We start from the raw sequence: 20,763 nt of genomic DNA, 5'->3' as shown, positions 1-20,763 counted from the left end.
GGTGTCGCAATGCAATAGAACAGAGGCTTACTTCGAAGTTTCAGGGCTTCTACATTATTAGACAGCGCAAAAAAGGGAAAGACACACACAGTTTGGGGTCTCTTCTTCCTGCTCTAGTTATATCTCGCGCTGTGTAGCAACGTCGAAGTCCACTCAACTCCAACTAGGCCAAAGTTCCACTTGAAAAGTGAAGGGCTATGTGAGGCTAGGCAAATGCGCTGCGTACTTCGCACGTATAGAATATAAACCATTCACGATAGCGAACGTGCGAACGTGGCTTTTTGAAACGTAGCCAATTTCAAGTTTTTTGATGATGTCATACTCTCGGGTTGTTGAAATTCATTTAATTCAATCCAAGGAAATCACGCGCTCCCCACTTTTCGCCAACTCCCAACTGCGGCATGCTTTGGGTCCGAGGAACAAGGGTTCCCACAGCATTATTCGAAGCGTGGCAGCAACGACGATGTCTACCGCGGCGTGTATAGTGCATTTAATCGGACTGATTTCGAGTCACGCGCTCATGCTCCAACGTGCAGCGCATGCTAGCAACTGTGGCGTTTACAGCAGCACGCGTCACACAGCCATCATCTCTTACTGTTTGCATGCACAAATCATCTGGCATGCATGGAGCAGCGGGAAGCGTGCTCTCCTGGTGGGAAATAGTTCCGTGGTTCGGAAACTGCCAGGTGGAGCGAATATTTTTTCAGCACCAGATTTTCCAAAACTAAAAATCTATCTACGCCATCAGACACGTGAAGGAATATGCCATTACTTGTAATGAAGTCATCCGCCCTTCATTATTACCCCCCCCTCCCAAGAAAAAAAAAACTAGTTCACCCATTCGTTTATAGCTGGCGCTAGTCTGCTACTCAGTTGGCGATGGACACACGCACGCATGCACGCACACACACACACACACACGCACACACACACACACGCACGCGCCCACACACACACACACACGCCCGCACACGCACGCACGCACGCACGCACGCACGCACACGCACGCACACACACACACACACACACACACACGCACACACGCACGCACGCACGCACGCGCACACGCGCACACGCGCACACGCGCACACGCGCACACACACACACACACACACACGCACGCACACGCACACGCACACGCACACGCACACGCACACGTGCGCGCGCGCGCACGCACGCACACACACACACACGCACGCACGCACGCACACACACACACACACGCACACGCACACGCACACGCACACGCACACGCACACGCACACACGCCCGCACACGCACGCACGCACGCACGCACGCACACGCACGCACGCACGCACGCACGCACGCACGCACACACACACACACACACACACACACACACACACACACACACACACGCACACGCACACGCACACGCACACGCACACGCACGCACGCACGCACGCACGCACGCACACACACACACACACACACGCACACGCACACGCACACGCACACGCACACGCACACGCACACGCACGCACGCACGCACGCACGCACGCACACACACACACACACACACACACACACACACACACTGTGGGGACCTCGTCTGCCCTCATGTCTTGCTTAGACCTAGTAGGCCGGCGCCGCCGTCGGAGACGCCGCCGTCACCGTGGCAAGGGTACACTCTAGCAAGGGCACGCCGAGTCTCGACTCTCGCCCGCTCTCGCGCGAGACGTGACGCGCCCCGCCGGCGGGGCTGCCGCCGTCAAGGGCAAGGGCGCGCCGGCCTGCCCCTCTAGCCCGCGAGCACCCTCCTCTCCCTGGGAGACCCTGCTCTCTCGAAGGGGATAAAACTAGCAGTTTGGAGCTTGCAGTCTAAGATTGGTTAGAGGAGCCATTCGCAAGGCCAGATTGCGGCCGATGTTCCGAAAATACTCGTTGAAGCAGTTGGCAAGGTTTATTCGGGATGAACCGCAAAGAGCGATATCAGGAAGGTTACGCGTGTTGGATTTTTTCTTGATGACCGAGTTAATTACCTCCCGAAGCTTTCTTGGATTTTGTTGATTGCATAAAATCATACGGGTATAATACTGCTTTTTATTGCGCCGTAAGGCAGCTACTACTTTGTTCCTTAGGATTTTATACTGATTTCGGTAATAGATGTTGTCTTTAGTTTCTTTATGTTTTCGATACCAGTAGTCTTTTGTGCGCAAAAGTGCGATTGCACTGGCTGATACTTAAGGACGAATCGGTTGTTCATAGTTTTTTTCTTTGGCGGGAGTCCGTTGTTTTCATGCATTTGGTTACTGCATTTAAGAGGCATTCATATATATTGTTAACGTCAGTTCCATTTATAATATCACTGCTTGTTGCGCACAAGCTATCGCGCAGGGACTGATGATCATCAACTCGAGTCATCGGCAGATAAGGTGACTTTGCTCGTTCGTGGTACGAAGTGGCAAATAAGAAGATGGGGTAATGGTCGGTTATATCGGTCTCGATAACGCCTGAAAAACTACTTGATGTGTTAAAGTTTCACAAAATGTGGTCTATAAGTGTGCTAGATGTGTCACTCCCAAGAGTTGCTAGTTTAATGGTGTTAGTGAACCGTAGGATTCCAACATTGTTTTATACGCTATACTACATTTTCCAAATCAGTCGATGTTCATGTCCCCACACAGCACTGCCTTTCGTTTGCTCGTTGAAATATTATGTAGGACGTTCTCGAGTTTGTCAACAAAAGAATTGATTTTAGAACTTGGGGAACGGTAGACAACACCCACAGTCGTTCCATTACTAAGTTCAACAAAAAGCATGTCATGTTCTGATGGTAGCAAGCTATTTAAGGACACATATTTTGAACTTGCAATTATCCCTTATGAATAGCAGTACCCCTCCTCCTGTAGTTTTCGTCGGATGACTGCGACAAACGACTTTATAAACAGGCATGTTGACAGATTCACCAGGCTTAAGCCATGTTTCTGTTAAAGCTATGACGTCGTATTTGAAAGTTAGAGCACTTAGAATTAACTGAAGGCTGTTTATGTTCTTATTAATACTGTGTATGTTGCAATGTAAAAGGCTGAAATTGCCAGAAAACAATCATCCAATGCCGGCGTTGTAATCATTATTGCCTTTACTACGAAACAACTGGTTGGTCATAAACGAGGACGAAGATGTAGTTCGCTGTGTGCCAGCTTTGTTGGTGCCACTGACTGATTCCCGCTCCCATGGAACTAGCCGCCATCTTGTAAATATTGCAAACATAATTGTTTATGGGCCTTATTCATGTAACACTGAAGTCAGTTTTGTTGTTGAATTCAGAGCTCCGTCTAGATCACAACGCTGCCAGCCTTGAAAGCTCAGCTGCGCAGCAGGCAGAGCTCTGCCGAAACATCATGGAATCTTCGGGACCCCAAGGCCCCTAATTATATTATTATGACAAATATAATTCTCCTGATATCATTCAGAGTAACAGAGGAAAATCAAATTAGCGAATAAAACCTTTTTGCTCTCCCTATTTTAGAGCAACGACAATGTCTTCCAGCAATAAATAGACAGAAAGAAAGAACGAATGAAATAAAGAAATGCAGAAAGTTAGAAAGAAAGAAAGAAAGAAAGAAAGAAAGAAAGAAAGAAAGAAAGAAAGAAAGAAAGAAAGAAAGAAAGAAAGAAAGAGTAAGAAACGGCTTTCAGCATAAAACTCTAGATTAATAGACCAACACTAATATTCTACGAATACAATAAAAAGCATACCAAGGAAAGTCCTAGCGATGAGATAATCGCTAAAATTTTGACGTTTCTTAGGAAACCTTAAACAACAGGTAAAGCACCGTAACATGAAATGAAAAAATTCCAGGAATAAGACTCAGGGAATGATTTTCCTTCATTCTGAATAATTTTGACCACGCCTCCTTACATCCGCCACTGCGACATCATTTTTAGTTCACCCAACTCCGGTTGCTTCACCGCTATTTTTCTTTTGTCTTTGCACATTGTGCATGCTTTTGAGTGTCTTGATCTGCGACACCCTTTCTTTATTTGTGGCTGTATTCGAATAATGCTGCCTTCCTCGTCACGCTTCCTTGAATCGATTTTAGAATTGTCAGCCGAGGCATGCAATAATAAATTCTTGTTTTTCATCCCTTTGAGTCTTCTGAATATCCCTCACAGATCCCATACAAATAAACATGACAGCACATGTCTCGGCTCCCACAAACAAATACGGTGAGGAAATTCAATGCACTCGGCACGTTCCAAGGTAACAGCGGTAGCTTCTGTGCCGCCCTGTGTACAAAGCACAGAGCTCATGACACCAAGCATGCGTGTTTGAACGCGACCTTTTCTGACTTGCAAATACAGAATGCAAAATAGATAACTGAGAAGTCTAAACAAGAAACTTCCGCCCTGTATCCGCCTCCGGCAGTCGGTAAAGCCGGGGCTTTCCTTCTCCAAGAACTAAAGCCTGCTTACTGGGGCGGGAAATGCAGTGCTCGGAAGGTGGAGAGGCTGCCAGAGGAACCGAAATAGCTTTTTTCGCTGCAATGCCAGGTGAGCTTAGCTTCGCGCAACTGTACCTGTGTAACTCTACGTTGTGCCGAATTCAAAAGGTACGCGCCTGAATGTATAGACGCACTTAGGGGCGAGCTAAAAGCACGATGCAACCAGGTTTGCACGCACGACAAACTAATAGGATGCGGGGAGCGCTGTATGCTCCGAACCAAAATGCTTCGTTCCCAGAAATTCGGCGTTGAAGGGTCGGGCGCAGTGTAAACTGGTCAATATTCTGACAGCACGTGCGACGCCATAAATGGGTGGCAGAAACGCCTGCAGATAGTTTGAAAGCGCTACGGGGCGCTTTCGATGACAGCACTGGAAAAACGTACCGCCTAAAGTTACGGAACGTAACATTGTTGTGATGTAGGAACCGGTGGTTTGAAAACCGTACTGTGAGAAAAAAAGGGGGACATAAGGTAAAACCTAAATGTTGTCGCAAATCCGGTGACTATTTTTAAATCACCGATTAGTGTTACCAAACTCAACTTAAAGGGAGCTTAGTATTCGAGTAGAATAAACAAAACATTTTAGCACACAAATGAGCAATACTGAAACAGCGCTTAGCTCCTGTTTTGCTCTGTGGTACAATCAGCCTGCTCGACCGAAATAACAGCGTTTTAAAGTTGCAATAATCTTAGGCAACTTGCCAGGACATTCGTATTCAGAGAGACGAAATATTTTAAGGCCACCGCACCTAATAATTTGTTTAGAGAGCGCTGTTGGTGCATTATACATATTGCAGGCTTTGTGGCGGCTGTTTGGTGGGATTACACTTTTCTTGATGGACTTCTTCTGCCGATGAAGGAATTTTTATGTCGCGAGGAAGGCTCTTCTTTTAAATCTAGGGTTCAGTACCCAACTAAACCTAAAAAACCATCTGGGAAGAGAAATTCTATCCCGCTGCTGACGCAGGCCGAATACCGCGAAAATGAAGTTACGGTGGTGTTCCTTTCCTTTGGTTGTGACTTGCTCTTTCGGACGGTGTTGTTTTAATTAGAGCTACTGCAAAAATTGTCACAGAAGAAGAAGCTTGCTTCAGTTTGAAGACTAAACAAACCAATGAAACACTACAATTAGGCATCTCTATTGTAAATAGTTGCAAGGTATACCGGCCATCTAATGAGTGCGCCAACTTTCACCGGAACTCCATCCTCCCACGCAAACACTTCGTTCTGAGTGCATTTCACGCCGAAAAATTGATGTAATTCGTCAAACCAAAATTCACCATACAAAAAAATTACGGAACAGAGTTAAAAAGTGCTGTACATGTCTCTGAAGGTGTCGAAACTCTCGACGGGCGTATAAATAAGCTGTAATGACCACGAAGGTGGTCAGACAAACACATGGTCGACAGCCGCAGAGTTTACCCCAAAATTGTCGCAGTAACCATCAGTGCAAATAGCTGAATTATCAACTTATTTTGAAGCTGTCTTGATGACATTCGAGAAAAAGGGATTTTTTATTGGCCTCAAGGTGCTGTTGTAACTTCCTGAGAACAAATTAAGCCCGGAGAATTTGGGAAAGTGAATGAAGACCTCTCAATGCTGACTGTAGGTCAACCCTGAGGGGCCAGTGCGTCGCTCTGGTACTGCAGACCATAATATAACAGCTGCAAACTCATTAAAAAACGCCTCTATGCGTAGACTAAATGTTACGTAGGGTGGTTCAAAGCATGGTTCAAAGGAGTGTTTCACATCGTTATGAAAATCGGGTGGCTTTCAAACCCTCTAGGTGCACAAGTCTGGCTCTATCAGTGACATCAGTGATTAGCATATGTAATTAGCAAATAAATAGCAATAAATACTGAGAAGATTTACTGGCCTTCGCAAACCCTCTCCTTGCGTAAATTTGCACCTTCGCTTTCTTTCTCCAAAATTTCGCTCTGCCATAGTAGTTTCTACAAAAATTTATTTGTCTTGTAACCCAGCTTTTATTTAGCTCTGCAGTGCCTTCCACCTTTTTATTAAAAGGGCGGTCTCTTTTCACAATTCGAGGTGTTACACGTATCTTTCGTTGCAAAGTTTGCCAATAAATCTCACTAGTGTTATGTAGAAAGGTTCACTCCTTTTACCGCGAATTTTGTAATTGCGACAATATATACATCAGGGAGTTTACTTACTTTGTTTCCCAGTCAGCCTGCTGCGCCCAACATGTCAGTAAAGAATACGGTAGAATTTTTTAGTTCCTCACGAATGTTTTTGTATGATGACTACACTGGTAGTAGCAAGTTTATGACAGGAGCGCCATTTTCGGAAACAAACCCAAGGTTAAGCAATTCTCATCGCGAATAATCGTCACGTCGCGCAAACGACCACTTTTCACGCGACCTTAAGTCCGGTGTCAGATAGCGCACGTTTCCGCATCGACTTAAGGGCGGAACTCGTGAGCACGCCACTCCAATTTTCGTAAAATTAAGGGAAAAAAAAAACGCCAGTCCATGTGATTTTAGTATAACTCTGTAAAGAAATAAAGCCGCAAAGAAGTCTGTGCACACAATGTTCTCTGGCTTAACGAGCCTCTGCCGTGCTGCCCGCGCGGGACGGGAACGGTATCGGCAGGATGGCGTTGCTTTGAGATCCATTTCTAATCTGCGGCACCTAATGATGGCAGTGACTGCTTTCGCACCTGTCTCCCCGTGTGTTCAGTTGGGGCGATAGAACGTGACTCATGTGGCCGACAAATTTGGAACAGCGAATAACTTCGCAGGCGAGAAAATAAAAAAAAGGCGTGGCTACCGAACAACTATAAGCTGCTAAGCGGCACGAAGGTGTGTGTGGCAATTCGCGCGAAATAAACGTTCGCAATCTTAAAGAGAACATCCCTTGCCATGCGGCGCACTCACAGAATACATTGCACGAGGCAATTAACAAAGTTTACATTTTGTTTCTAAGTGTTCTTAATTACGACTATGAAAACAAACAGGAAAATACGGAGCGTTAATGCTAGCGAATCAATCTTCTCTACTTATTATTGTTCTGTCAAAAACATTTACGCAACACTTGTTGCGGCGTTAAAGTAAAGAGAAAAAATACCTGGTTTATCCTTTTGAATCTTTTCAAACACTAAGGGAAGGAACGCCAGCAATACCCTTCACCAGACCAGAAGCCAATTGCGAACTACTTGTCACCTGGCGCCGCTTAGAAACACGTTCCAAGACGGCATTTTACCAGGTGCCATACATCGCAGACTCACACCAGAGGCAATGCCAGTACTGTACTATCAAGGGTAGGCGAACAATCAGGAACACACAAAGATGGTCTGTCCTAGCATGTCCTGCCAAGGTCCATGGCCAGTACCACCACATCTATTACCGTGATTGTGCCTGCGACCCAACCCGACTCTGAAGGTCAAGCTCTCGTTGAACAGCGGGATGCTGCTGACCGCGGCTTTATAGATGGAAGACCTTCGGCTAGAATTGCAATTAATACTTTAAGAAACGTTTACACACAAGTGCTACATCCTACCCATATACACACGAAAGCCCGCAAGATGAAGCCAATCCACTAAGCGACCAATGAAGACCAGGACAGCACTGGGGTGTCACTAAATTATTTTAGTAGACCTGTAGCTGCAGTGTTGATGAGCTTAGTTGCTTGTTTTAATATTTTTATTATTTATCATTATTTTGTGTGTAAATTGGCTGTGCTGCCGTGCTAGAAGTATACGAAGTATACGCGGACGTTGCGTTCCAGCACAAATCTCGCGCAAAACAAAGCAGCTACATCATCGTCTGTGCACGGTTGATAAGCCAGCTTTATAGGAAAGCGCTGTTCGTAGAGGGGTCATGTATAGCAAACACCTTTACAGCGGCTCTATTATAGCTTCTGTATACCCCCCACTCCAGAGAAATCATCCAAGACTCCCACTATGTATAGCCCCAATCCTGTATAACCCCCCCCCCCCCCTTGCGTAACTGCCATCTTCCTTGGGCCATATATTGTAAAACTCCAATGTTTCATAATAAAATACGCTCACACGATTCTGCAGCAGGGCTGTGCCCCACCATCAGCTTGTTCGTTTTCGGAAATGTGGTTGAGTGTAACGCAAAGCTACGCTGCCCATTTCTTTTTATTCTGAGGATGATTGTACATTGCACTGGGCATAAGAAACAATTGCAAGTATCTCTAAGATCTTTGCCCGCATCTTTCGTAGTGGTCAGTAGCAATTCCTTGAGCACAAGGTTAACTGTTTGATGCCTTATCAGCTAGCCCCAGTTGAAGCTTTAGGAGACGTTTGGGAGCTTATCCGTGACGCTTGTTTCAGGTGTGTGAGTTCATTTACGCTGCCTTGTACGTTGCGGTAGGTAGCTCGATACTGCATACGGCCACCATTACGATACCATCAAAACAGGCAGCTCAGCACGTAATAATTTTATCAAAACTGTTTTTAGTGCTCATCCACTGCCCTTTTTTCCCAGCTTGTATTCATGATGCTGCTTCGGCCGTTCCATCGTGGCCCCGTAAACACTCTTTGCCACACTAAAATAGACTACAAAAAAGGGCCATATTTTCAAGACTGATTGGGTTGTCCCGTGTACAACATATGTTCGGTGTTGCAAAAACAAATCAGCTTATGGCGCATGACGCGCATAAGAGGGAATTTTTATGCGATGACTCAGATTAACGCAGAAATTTTAATGCACATCAATGCTATCACGTGAACAAAAAAGCTTTTCCCTTGTATTAACTTCCACATCAACAGCAAGCTGGGCCTTTATATAATGCCGGCCTCAGCAGCCAAACGACTCAGCAACAGGAAGCACCTACTGTGCAGCAAGGTGGGTACGTTTATTTAATCTCAGAAGATGAGACATACCTTGCTACAATCAGCCATTTTCCCATCATGAAGAATCGACATCGCCATCAACTAATCGAGCGGAATGAAGAGAATGTCGTTATCATCCCTATCTTCCCACGGGTAAACATGGCGCATCATCCGCTACTCGAATGGATTGAAGAGAGTTGTCTGTCTACTGACGTCTGTTTGAGCACAGACATCATTTGGCATACCCTGCATCCTTTCCAATCCACCCCAAAGCAGAATTCCCTGTGCATCCTTTTTATCCCATACATTCCCTCCCCAGGACCCTCGTGCCTCCTCTCCATTAATAAAGTTACTACTGCTACTAACTGCGTGTCCATTTTTTTTTCGGAAAGATTCCGGCCCGTATGCCGCTCGTTTTCTCGGGAGTGCCCTTTATCAGACATAAGGCGTGTAGACGCAACGTTATCAAAACTCCAAGAAGCATGAGAGATTATCATCCGATCAGCTAGGAGGAGCAATGTACCGATATAGAGGAGGAATCAACCGCGTCGGTCCACACGCAACCGCTAATGGAAAAGCGCATGGTATGGTGGACGAATGGGGGCTTCTTCTAGTAAGCGAAATAATTATAGTTCAAAGCTAGGCACACATTACCGACAGTGTTCATTTCAGCGGAAAAACAGTGCAACTGCTCAAAGCAGCTGGCACCACGGGGAAGTAACGCATGAATAACGTCCGAATCCGTAGACGGAAGGACAAGCTGATGAGAGTATGCGGCGTGCGATGTTGAAAACGTGCTGTACAATTCTAAAAACAAATGCAAGACGCGTCTACCTTGCACCGATAAAAATAGCGTCGGGGAAACAAGACTGCTAGCTCGAAAACTCACCACAAGTCTCATAACGGTTGATGACATCTAATGAGATAGAGATTTAAGTTAGGCATCCCTCTATGTTTCGGCCGTATTTTTTTTCTCACCTTACAACTTTATTCTCCTAAACACGAGCAGCAAAGAACAGTTTCGTTGCGCCCAAGAAAGATTTGCAGCTGCTAGGTTTATAAAGGCATTTTGCGGAAATATGCGAACGATAAAGTTAATAGAGAACGTGCGCGTTGGGCTATCGTCCATATAGCGTACGCATTTGTTGTTGTGGATAGTACAGCCAGAAGAGACAACAATGTCGGGACTACACGTTTAAATTCAGAGCGTCCCCCAAGCGAAAGATACGAGCTGGAGATTCTTCACGTGACTGAGATGCTTTTCTTCTTTATACACTAGGCGGGAACGGCGAGAATGCCGCGTGTAAGCGCAGTCGTTTGCAAAGTGAGCAAACAAAGGAAAATATTAAGGCCCTTACATTCAGCGATGACCGAAAAGAAAAACTTTGCGCATAAGGGATTTTGAAAATTGTGCAGAAGTTCCTGAGAGAATTATCTACTAATGCGTAGCATTCTTATGCCGCCTTTCCTGACTGTGAGATTTTTTCAGGCATATTTTTTTGTTTTTTCTAAGTCCTGTCCAACCAGTTATCCCCAATTACGCTATTATAACTATTACAGGGGAAACTTTCGCGTAATCTTCATTATTGTGGAAATGCAGGGCGTTACACGCTTCGCTATTTTCTGCAATTATTTTGTTATTATTATTTTTTTAGCTTTTCAAAATTTCGTTCAACCAATGATTTCGATTTACGCTATTATAACGATTACAGGTTAAACTTTCCCGAAATGTACATTATTGTGGAAATGCCATGTGTTATACGTTTTGCCATTTTCAGCAATTTTGAAATATTTTTCTAATTTTTTAGTTCTTCAAAATTTCGTCCGACAAATTATCTCCAGCTACGTTATTGCAACGATTACATTTGGAATTTTCGCGATATATGCAATATTGTGGGAATTCCATGCGGTATAGACGGTTTGACATTTTGCGCAATTTTTTAAAATTTTTGGTATTTTTTTAGTTTTTAAAAATTTCGTCCGGCCAATTATCTGCATTTACGTCACCATAAGGATTACATTTTAAACTTTCGCGAAATCTCCATTATTGTGGAAATGCAGGGCATTACACGGTTCGCCATTTGCCGTATTATTTTATTGGTCTTAATAATTTTGTTTTTTTTTTTTTTAATTTCTTTCGACCATTTATCTCCATTTACGCTATTATAACGATTACAGGTGTAACGTCCGCGAAATCGGCATTTTTATGGAAATGTAGGGCATTACACGTTTCGCTATTTTCCGTATTATTTTATATTTTTCCTAATTTTCTTGTTTTTCGAAATTTCGTTCGACCAAACTTCTCCATTTAAGGTATTATAACAATTGCAGGTGGAACTTCCGCGATATCTGAATTTTTGTGGAAATGCAGGGCGTTACACGGTACTGGCTCTGGGGGTACTCGGGGAAGAATGCTACGCATTAAAACACCGGGACACTGGTTTCTCGCGCTGGAGCGCTTCGTAATACGTACTAAAAATAGCACCGGGAAACTCATTTACGCCTCGCGCTAGAACGTAAGGCGTACTCAAAACACCGGGACACTCGTTTACGCCTCGCGGTCAAGCGCTTCGTAACGTGTACTAAAAAAAAACACCGGACACTCGTTTGCGCCTCCTGCTACAGAGCTTCGTGCTTCAAAGACAAGAGAATTTACAACAAAGCTGTATACCTCTACCCCCCAACGGTTTCATCTCCGTTGGCAAAAACGTCGAGGTGCCGAGAATACAATAGCCTGTATTCAATAGCGGGGCACGATACAGGCAACCATGTGAGTGCGCCGTCACTGGTTACATCGGGCTCCGTTAGATGGCCGTACTTGTCCAGGCTAAGCGCTTGATATGGGTTGGACATTCAAAGCTCTAGCCCGCCGAATGCAAAGTAATGCCTCGACTCCAATGTAAGTGTGATTAACAACAACTCTGTTGACACCACCGTTGAGAATCGGGTTGAAACGGAGCAGACGACGCACGCCGGTGTCATTTTTTTCTTCGGCGTACGGCCGCAGTGGCACAAGCCGCGCCATGTCCGTGGCGCTTCGGCCATGCCCGTGGCCATTTCAGTGTTGCCAAGCGAAGAAATTGACAGCTAAACTTTTCAATGAATACCACCTCTACAGTCCATGCTGCGCGCCTCTCCAGGTTTCACGTTAGTGGCAATGGTTCGGAATTTTTTTTACTTTTTTCAATCATCCTAGTTTTGCGCCTCTCAGCTCCAGAGCAGAGCGACCACAAAACTCGCCCTCGTTCTTTTTTTTTCTTTGGTTTGCCGCTGGCTCCGCGGAACGAAGGGTGGAAGAAGTGATAGTTTTATCCGCATGTCTTTTTTTCTCGCTCCCTCACTTCTTTCGCAGCGTCAATTCGTTTCGCGCTGCGGTTTCTTTCACTTTTGTTGCCCCCTGGTCACGTGAATGACCCGCCGCACCCCGCCAAGACTCCCATGTTCGCTACGCAGAATCGCCAGCTGTGGTGATCACCCCAAAAGTTCTTGGTCTTAATGCAAGAATAAACGCAAGGATGTTCGTCACAAGCGGATATTTTTTTTTTTTTGCATTGGGCCTACGGAAAACCAAACAAACGTTTCCGCATTGTTCGGCATAAGCGAGGATTCGTCTTAACCGAGTTCGTCCTAACGGGAGTTCACTGTAATAACGGGAATGAGTATACGTGGCCGAACAGAATTTTTAGAAACCAGGGCATACAAAGAAATAGAAAAATTTTTTACAAAGATAAACTGACGAAATCAATATTATCAATCTTGTACATCTCCCCTCATAACGAAGGCTTAAAGCAAAACAGCAAAAAAAAAACGTATAAACCCAAATAAAAAGCGAAAACGGGCCAATCCTGAAGTACACCTTGTATTTGCGAAAAATACACAATTAGCAACGTAAAGGTACTTAATAACTGTAATTGTGTACATTCACATCAAAAAGAGAAAGAAAACAAAATTTCCAAAACAATAAATAAAATAGACCAACGTGGTTGGGTAGCGATGGGCAAATCTGGCTGCAAAGAACATGCAAAGTACAAAATTGGTGTTACAAAGCTACGCATGAGTAGACAATTCTCAGCATTTGCCGCAGAATTTTTCGTAATATTATGTGTGCGCTCCGCTGTCACAAACAAGGGAGGCAGAAGGTCGCGCTTTGGTCAGCTATCTGCGAATGCGGCGCCAACGGCGACCACTATGGTTGGGCAGGCAGCATATTGGTTCGCAAAAGAGGCCCAACCGCTGGTGCGTGATAGGCCTGGCTAACCATTGATCGGCAAACAAACCACGCCACCTGCCCGAATCGTTTTTTGCTCGTTAGTGGCTTGCTTCCTCGCGGTCCTCTTGCGAATGTAAATATAAGAAGCGTATGTGAAACCGTTACCGATGACGCCTCTTCTGCGCTGCAATCAGCATTCGTTGACGGCGTGCTCGAGTAAGCGCGTTGCTCGGGCGTCGGTTTGTATAGCCCCGATGCGCATTCAAATAGCAGGCAGCGATCGTGAGACGCTGTTGATGCTATACTAGGTGTAAATGCGTCAATAAACGTGACCAACTTGGCCCGGCTACTTATGAGTTCTTTCGTGACTAGTTTGAAGATTTTTAGGCAATAAATACTTACCGGTGCCTCACATGGTTTTGGTACACCTGCTGCAACCTGCACAGACAGGAAAATTGTAAGATATTTGAAGAGATAAAGTTCAGATACACACTTAAATCCTAATAGTCAGGTGGTAAAGCCTAAAACAGAGTAAGTTATAATATAAAGGTTACGCTGAAAGTCATTTTCATGCTTTCCTTACTAAAGATTGATTGATTGATTGTAGGGTTTAACGCGCCGACGCAAGGCAGGCGATGAGGCGCGCCGTAGTGGAGGGCTCCGGATTAATTTTGACCACCTGGGGATCTTTAACGTGCGCCGAAATCTCGCACACACGGGCGTTTTTGCTTTTCGCCTCCATCAGAAAAGCGGCCGCCGCGGCCGGGAATCGAACCCGCAACCTCGTGCTCAGCAGCGCAACGCCTTAGCCACTGAGCCACCGCGGCGGGTCCGTTAATAACGACCAATCTAAAGTTGGAAGTTGAAAGCTGCCTTTGGGATCGCAGCTTGTGAGTGTGCACAACAAAATGTGCAAACTCTTCTGTAAGTTCACTAACAACGAATCACGCTGTCAGCCTTTCAATTTTTTGGTTAATTCGCGTGTCTCGTATGTCATGTGCGCGGACACGGGTCTGGGGTAGAGATGTGAGTGGTTGAAAAAACAAACACAAAAACATTAGAAGAAAAAACTAAAGTTAATCGTTGTTTTTTTTTTTTTTTTTTGTTCAACCAGGGTAACGTTGAAAAATACAAACAGAGCTTCTCCGTGGAAATTGGTTGGGATGCGAAAAATATGCAGTGATGGAAGCGCTTTCTGATATCAATGATTTGACGTGAAATCGTGCGCACAATTTGAGAAATGAAGCTCTTCAGGGACTTTTGTGATGTAGCATAAAACAATTACATTCTCTTCAGTGCAAACTGAAAAATTTGTTGGGCACTTAAACCTTTTAGGTGCGTTGAAGGTGAAAGCCATCTATTATCGAAAACTTCTTCACTGCTGCATCGTGTTTGCGGTGCCGTCACTTTCACCTGTCATGCGGCACGCGTCTGGATAATTTTTGTTTGGCACGATACAGGGGCACGGCTGTAGTTACCATACTTGACTGCGGCTCTGGTGACCCGGGTTCAAATCCAATTCGAACTCAAAAATGTTTCTATATGTATTTTTTATTAATAGATTTTCCTTTTACATCAGTCGTAATTTGCTTTCATTCGTGTAGTTGCCAGTGACAACGGTGCCATTTCGCGTTTGATGAGATATCTTAGGCTTCTTCCGTAAGAAGTATGTCGTAATTTTATGGTTCCGTGCGGAATAGTCATTTTTCAATTTTTCATATTTTTGTGAAAAAAGAAACACGAAGAAAAACTTGTTTTTTTCACGCCCTTCAACATTTCATGAAAACTTATATCTCTAATCTGGAGTAGCAATTTTAGGTATATTTCTTTTTAATTTATTTCTTTCCAATATGCTTTAAGTTGTAGGTGAATATCGTAAAGCATACTTGATAGGCTCAGCAAGACGCACCCAAGCACCATATGGGCACAGGTCATTAAAGGAGCGTACGACAACGTGTCCCACACTGCAATTCTCAGTCGCTACAAACTGGAAGCTGCGGTCAGTCCACTACAACCGCGTCCATGGTTTCCTGACCGATCGTACGGCCCCGATAAGCACTGGCCCCCATTGATCCGATCGCATTAGCACACCTGCCAACGGAAAACCACAAGAGTCAGTCATCTCCCCCCTGTTTTTAATATTGATATGGCCGAACTCCCACCACTGCTTTCAAACATCCCAGCTCTCTCCCACGCACTTTACACAGATGATATTAGAATTTGGACCAACAAAGGCTCCCCGGGCCTCTAACAAGACAATATGCAGCAAGCTACTGACACCGTCACCTCACATCTCCTCAAATGTGGACTTCTCTGTGCACCAACCAAGTCGTTCCTCCTAATAATCTGAAGTAGAACATGGGGCCGCCCACCACAACCAACACCAGACCCTTAAATATCAATCGATAGACAACCAGTTCCCGCAGTACCCACACGACGCATCCTGGTAGTGCTGTACGAACATGGTTCATTGGGGGCACCGTTCCTCCCATGTCTGCAGAAAACGGTGGCTCAACTCACACACCTACGGGTGTGCTCTCGCCGCCATGGCCTCAAAGAGGCAGAGACATCTCGCATACCCCAAGCCATGCTCACAAGTCCCATCACTTACGGAGCACCCTATCTGGCTTTGAAACCACAAGGAGCGCAAAGATCGACATCCTCATACGTAAAGCGTACAAGTCAGTGCTAGGCCTACCAGCCTACACATCCACAGATCGCCTCCTCCATCTTGGGCTCCACAATACCCTCTCGGAACTGATTCAACGACATCAGTCAGCTTCAACGACTTCAAATAACCTCTACAGGACGACAGCTCCTTAAACGTCTGCGCCACCCTACGGCGCCAACGCCCGAAACATTCTGCAGCCTCTCGACATCAACCCGAGCTGCCATTCATGTCCTTCAAATACCTAAACACATGCACCCCGTCTACAACGTAGGTCGCCGCCAACATCGCACTCGCCTACTCCTCAAAAAGTACAGCGCCAATCGCTATGCCTATTTCACTGATGCAGCCCCATACCGCACGTACCCTGCCCTTGCTGTAGCAGCAATCCCCTCAACCAACGCCATCACAGCGTCTGCCACAATACTGACGACATCCATTGATACCGCCGAGGGAGCTAAAATCGCTTTGGCCATCACCAACGCACGTTCATTGGACATCATAGTACTGAACGACTCCCAATCAGCTTGCCGCCGCTACGCCACGGGACGCATCACTCGAATCAGCTCTAACATCCTAGCACATCGACCAGCGCTCCCAACGACCTGTATAGTGTGGATTCCTGGCCACACATCTCTTCCTGGGAACGCGGTGGCACACGCCACCGCCCGCGAGCTCGCTTACCGGGCCTTCCCAGAAGAGACGAACGGCGTACCGGCCCATGATGACCTAACCCTCCACCCCCAACCCCAAACCTACCGCGACATCTTAGCCCACTACCGGAACTCACGGCGACTCATCTCCCTCCCTCACAATCACCGACGCCCGCAAATGGCACCGCCTACAAACACAGACTCGAGCCGGTTTCCTTCTTTGCAAGCTTGTAGTTGTGCACACAACTGAGCTTACGTTGTCGTAAACTGTTATAATTGATATAGCGGAATAATTGCGATACAGAACTTATCACGGCTCCCCTTCAACTTCGTAAAACGAGGTTTGAGTGTATTTGCAGCTTGGCTGTAAAATTCAACGCAATTTTCGTAACACGTCCAAATTGCAGCGCTACAGACTCCCTCTTTAGTGTTAAAAGTAAGCAGCTGCAACTGGGCTGAAGCGGAAGTTAAAAGCCGACAGCAAGATATTGAAGGCGGTACCAGCACCGCATCCTTCATGCGTGGGCCCTCTCTGCGAGAGCTTCGCAGGCACGGTGTGGGGGACGAAGCAGGCCCTCCTCGTAATCGGCTTCGTTCACGGTTTCCCAAGCGGCTTACAAGCAGCCAAACCCCGAGGAAGAACGCTGGAGGATCCTTCGCTTGGTGTACATCATAGTCGCCGCCGCCGCCGTGATGGCGAAGTGTACAAAAAGAGCGCGTATTGTGTACAAGAAATAGGGGCGGAGGGATCCGTTGCCTGCCGTTGCCACTACCTGCTTCTACACCCTCTACTTTCTTTTTGCGCCCTATCCTCGGGCTCCAACTTTGCCGAGGATCCCGGTACGAAGGCAGCGAGGATTAGAGAAAAACCACCGAAAGCTTCCTGGCATTGCTTCCGGAGCTTTATGTTTTCCTAACACGACTTTATAAGCATCCTTGCCACCACCGCCCCCCACCCCCGACCCCCGCCCCGAGTGGTAGGCCAGCCATTAGTTTCCTTCGAAAAACTCCGTCTCAAGCGTTATTTGGGCCCTGCGACGTACACACCGAGGATCAGAAAATTCCGCGACAACAGGTGTAGCGGTGAGGACATGAAAGAAACCGAATAAAAGCACGTTTCCTTTTGAAGAATTACAAGAAAAGGGACTAGTTGTCGAACATGAATGGATAGAAAACGGTTGAAGTGGGGGACGAGTTACCGTGAATCCATTTATATAATAATAGTATGGGGGAAGGATGCTACCCTGGCGACTTGCAGGCGCGATACGATGACTGGATCGCAATAATGCTTGATGTGTCGCGCATAACCCAACGTATTCTACAGGCGAGGTACGTTCGACTACGCGGTATAGATCATGGTACCAGGACAGGAGTTTGCTGGAGATAAAGGGGCTACTAGTTCGTATACGGGAGCCCGAAGAAGAAAAAAAAACATCCCCCTCGCGAGGGGCATGGTCAAATGCGGAGCATTTTCGGGGGGCGCACGACGTTAAGTAGGTTGGGTTACGTTAATGTTGTTGCAGTTGTTGCTGTTGGTTGTTTTTAAAGCGTAGCGCTTCCAGGCTGGACACTTTGTGCGTGCAAGTGGTCTTCTATTTTTCCTTTTCTCTGGCACGGAGTCGCGCGCTTGTAAAGGCGTTCTTCGCGCCGCTTTTGCGGCATTTTATCTGGTTCATAAGAAATTGACAGCGAGAGCGAACGCCGAGAACCGCCCCATCACGGCACGACCGCGCCACGACCACGTCACGACTACGTCACGATCACGCCACAACTGTTGTTGCTCCCGCGCCAAACTACGACGCATGCGCGCCCCACCTGTTGCTGAACGCAATCCGAGCACGCAGAGAACACGCGAGGAGCAGCGGAGAGCAGGCGAGGAGGAGGGGGGGAGAGGGCGCGCCTGGAACGGCTGTTGCGGACAACGAGGCACGCCAACGCCGGGTGACATCGTGAGTTAAAGAAATGCTCTGCATTTAAAAGAAAAGCTACTTTTTATTTGTCACCATCACGTCGATGTATTAGAGCGATTTGGCTTCCCAAACCCGTCGCGGTGGCTCAGTGGCTAAGGCGTTGCGCCGCTGAGCACGAGGTCGCGGGTTCGATTCCCGGCCGCGGCGGCCGCTTTTCTGATGGAGGCGAAAAGCAAAAACGCCCGTGTGTACGAGATTTCGGCGCACGTTAAAGATCCCCAGGTGGTCAAAATTAATCCGGAGCCCTCCACTACGGCGCGCCTCATCGCCTGCGTTGCGTCGGCGCGTTAAACCCCCACAATCAGATCAGATTTGGCTTCCCAGGGAAAGCGGGGGCATGCTGGCGACACCCTCTGGCGTCGCTACAGAGTTGAGAAACGGTCGTGCACATAGGAGCAGCGGGTCGGTAGGGTAGAGTGGTGCACAACAGGCAGGATGGTTCACGAGAAACAAGGCGCCATGCCTGTAGTGTTCTGCGGCTCAGTAAGGTCCGTGGGCATCACAAAGGTATACATTCCCGGCCAAAAATAGGGCCGCGGCAATCACTGGTATGTGTATGTACGCCTTCTTGTTCACATTACTCTTCCGCGTGAAAACGAGCCCAGACTGCGGAATGCAAGTCGCGAGGAATCACAAGCAACAACTTGCCTCTTTCGGAGAGGTGACTCCGGCGATAAAGAAACCCATCGCATGGCAAAGTACTTAGCCTATCCCTGCAGTGCCCGGGAAGGGTTTCGCCCCATTTGGGTAGAAACGTAGCCGCAAAGTAAAGATAGTTAGTTCCGCCGTTTTGCCGTCCCGCCCCGGCCTTCAATGGTAGATGCATCGGGGTGGAATCAGCTGTGGCGGTAATTTCGGCCTTATTCGTGCAAAGAGGAGAACGGGCCAGATCATCTCCGTCGTTGGGCATGACACCGGGTCGGCATATCATGCGTGCCATAATCTTGAGCGCGACGATTCCTGTGGATGTGGCGACCAGTTGGATCCTTTACAAACAACAGTCGGCAAAGGGCGAGATGGCCTGTTACACCATCAGGTAAGCACAGAATTCAGCAATAGCCCACACTCTCTGCTTGCGAAGGAGCAACTAATCCTCCTTTCGAAGAGTATACGGCACACGTACGCAACAATGTGCTCGTTGATTCGTCGCTTCTTTGGGGCAAGTTTCACTAACACTCCGCGTTTCGGGCCATGCTGGGGGTCCGCTCTTAACGTAACTTGACCACTCACCCGCTACATTTGTCCCAGGCTATGGAATTAGTAAGAGGTTCCTTCATTAAAATGAAAAAAAAAAAATCTAGACAGCGTGAGTAAGGAGGACTGAAATATTCGTTTATTGTAGAGGTTAGCTACAACAGAAAGCAAAGGCGGCTACTTCAAACATCGGAGATAAAAGTTACAATGGCTGTCCTAAGTAACTGCCAAAATGTCAACAAAAAATTGGAATTCTGGCCAAAGTAGAACGACGAATACAATAATTCCCCAAGCTGAAGCGTGCTCTGCCCCACCTCACTGTTGCATTTTGCCGCTTTTGCTCGGTTTACCAAAGCAAGACTAGTCACGCTTACCTCATGGATGCTTCCCTCGCTTTTTTGCTGGATGATGCAGGCAGCCGGTTTTCAGCGCAACGCTCAGCGTTCACCCTGATGCAACCTGCGCCGCTTTGCGTCGGTGTCAATATCGAACCCCCCCCCCCCCCCCCGTTCCCTTTCCTTTCACCTATCCTGCCATCCACCATTTGTTTCAAGAGCCTCTTATAAGTACAACCATAATAGCTACCAACACATGGAAGAAAACACGTGTGGAAAAGTGCGTTTCGGCACCCATTTTGAGCTTCTATTCCACCACCCCCCCCTTTCCATGTCTTACTTTCTTCAGCGCTTGTACCTTCGAGCGGCGATCTATAAACAGTAACCGCGCAGGCGCACTCTCTGCGTCTGAAAAAAGTGCTCGTTGTGGCTCGGGCTTACAACC

At 46.8% G+C, this 20,763-nt stretch overlaps 1 long non-coding RNA gene across 2 annotated transcripts in view; it reads right to left on the bottom strand.

Annotated features, from left to right (window-relative positions):
* LOC144167617 (uncharacterized) overlaps nt 1–20,473 on the bottom strand; it is a 66,347-nt gene extending 45,874 nt beyond the window's left edge. For both annotated transcript variants that reach the window (XR_013322064.1, XR_013322065.1), the window contains exons 1-2: nt 20,358–20,473; nt 13,901–13,936 (exon numbers count right to left, since the gene is read on the bottom strand). This is a non-coding gene — a long non-coding RNA (uncharacterized LOC144167617). The remainder of the gene's footprint in view (nt 1–13,900; nt 13,937–20,357) is intronic.
* Between the last annotated feature and the right edge of the window lie 290 nt (nt 20,474–20,763).

The sequence above is a fragment of the Haemaphysalis longicornis genome, unplaced genomic scaffold (assembly GCF_048455015.1).
Source record: "Haemaphysalis longicornis isolate Haplotype H1 unplaced genomic scaffold, Haemaphysalis longicornis Haplotype H1 scaffold_2, whole genome shotgun sequence".
NCBI lineage: Eukaryota > Metazoa > Arthropoda > Arachnida > Ixodida > Ixodidae > Haemaphysalis > Haemaphysalis longicornis.
The sequence above is the reverse complement of the archived record's forward strand: the minus strand, read 5'-3'. Positions and strand labels throughout refer to the sequence as shown.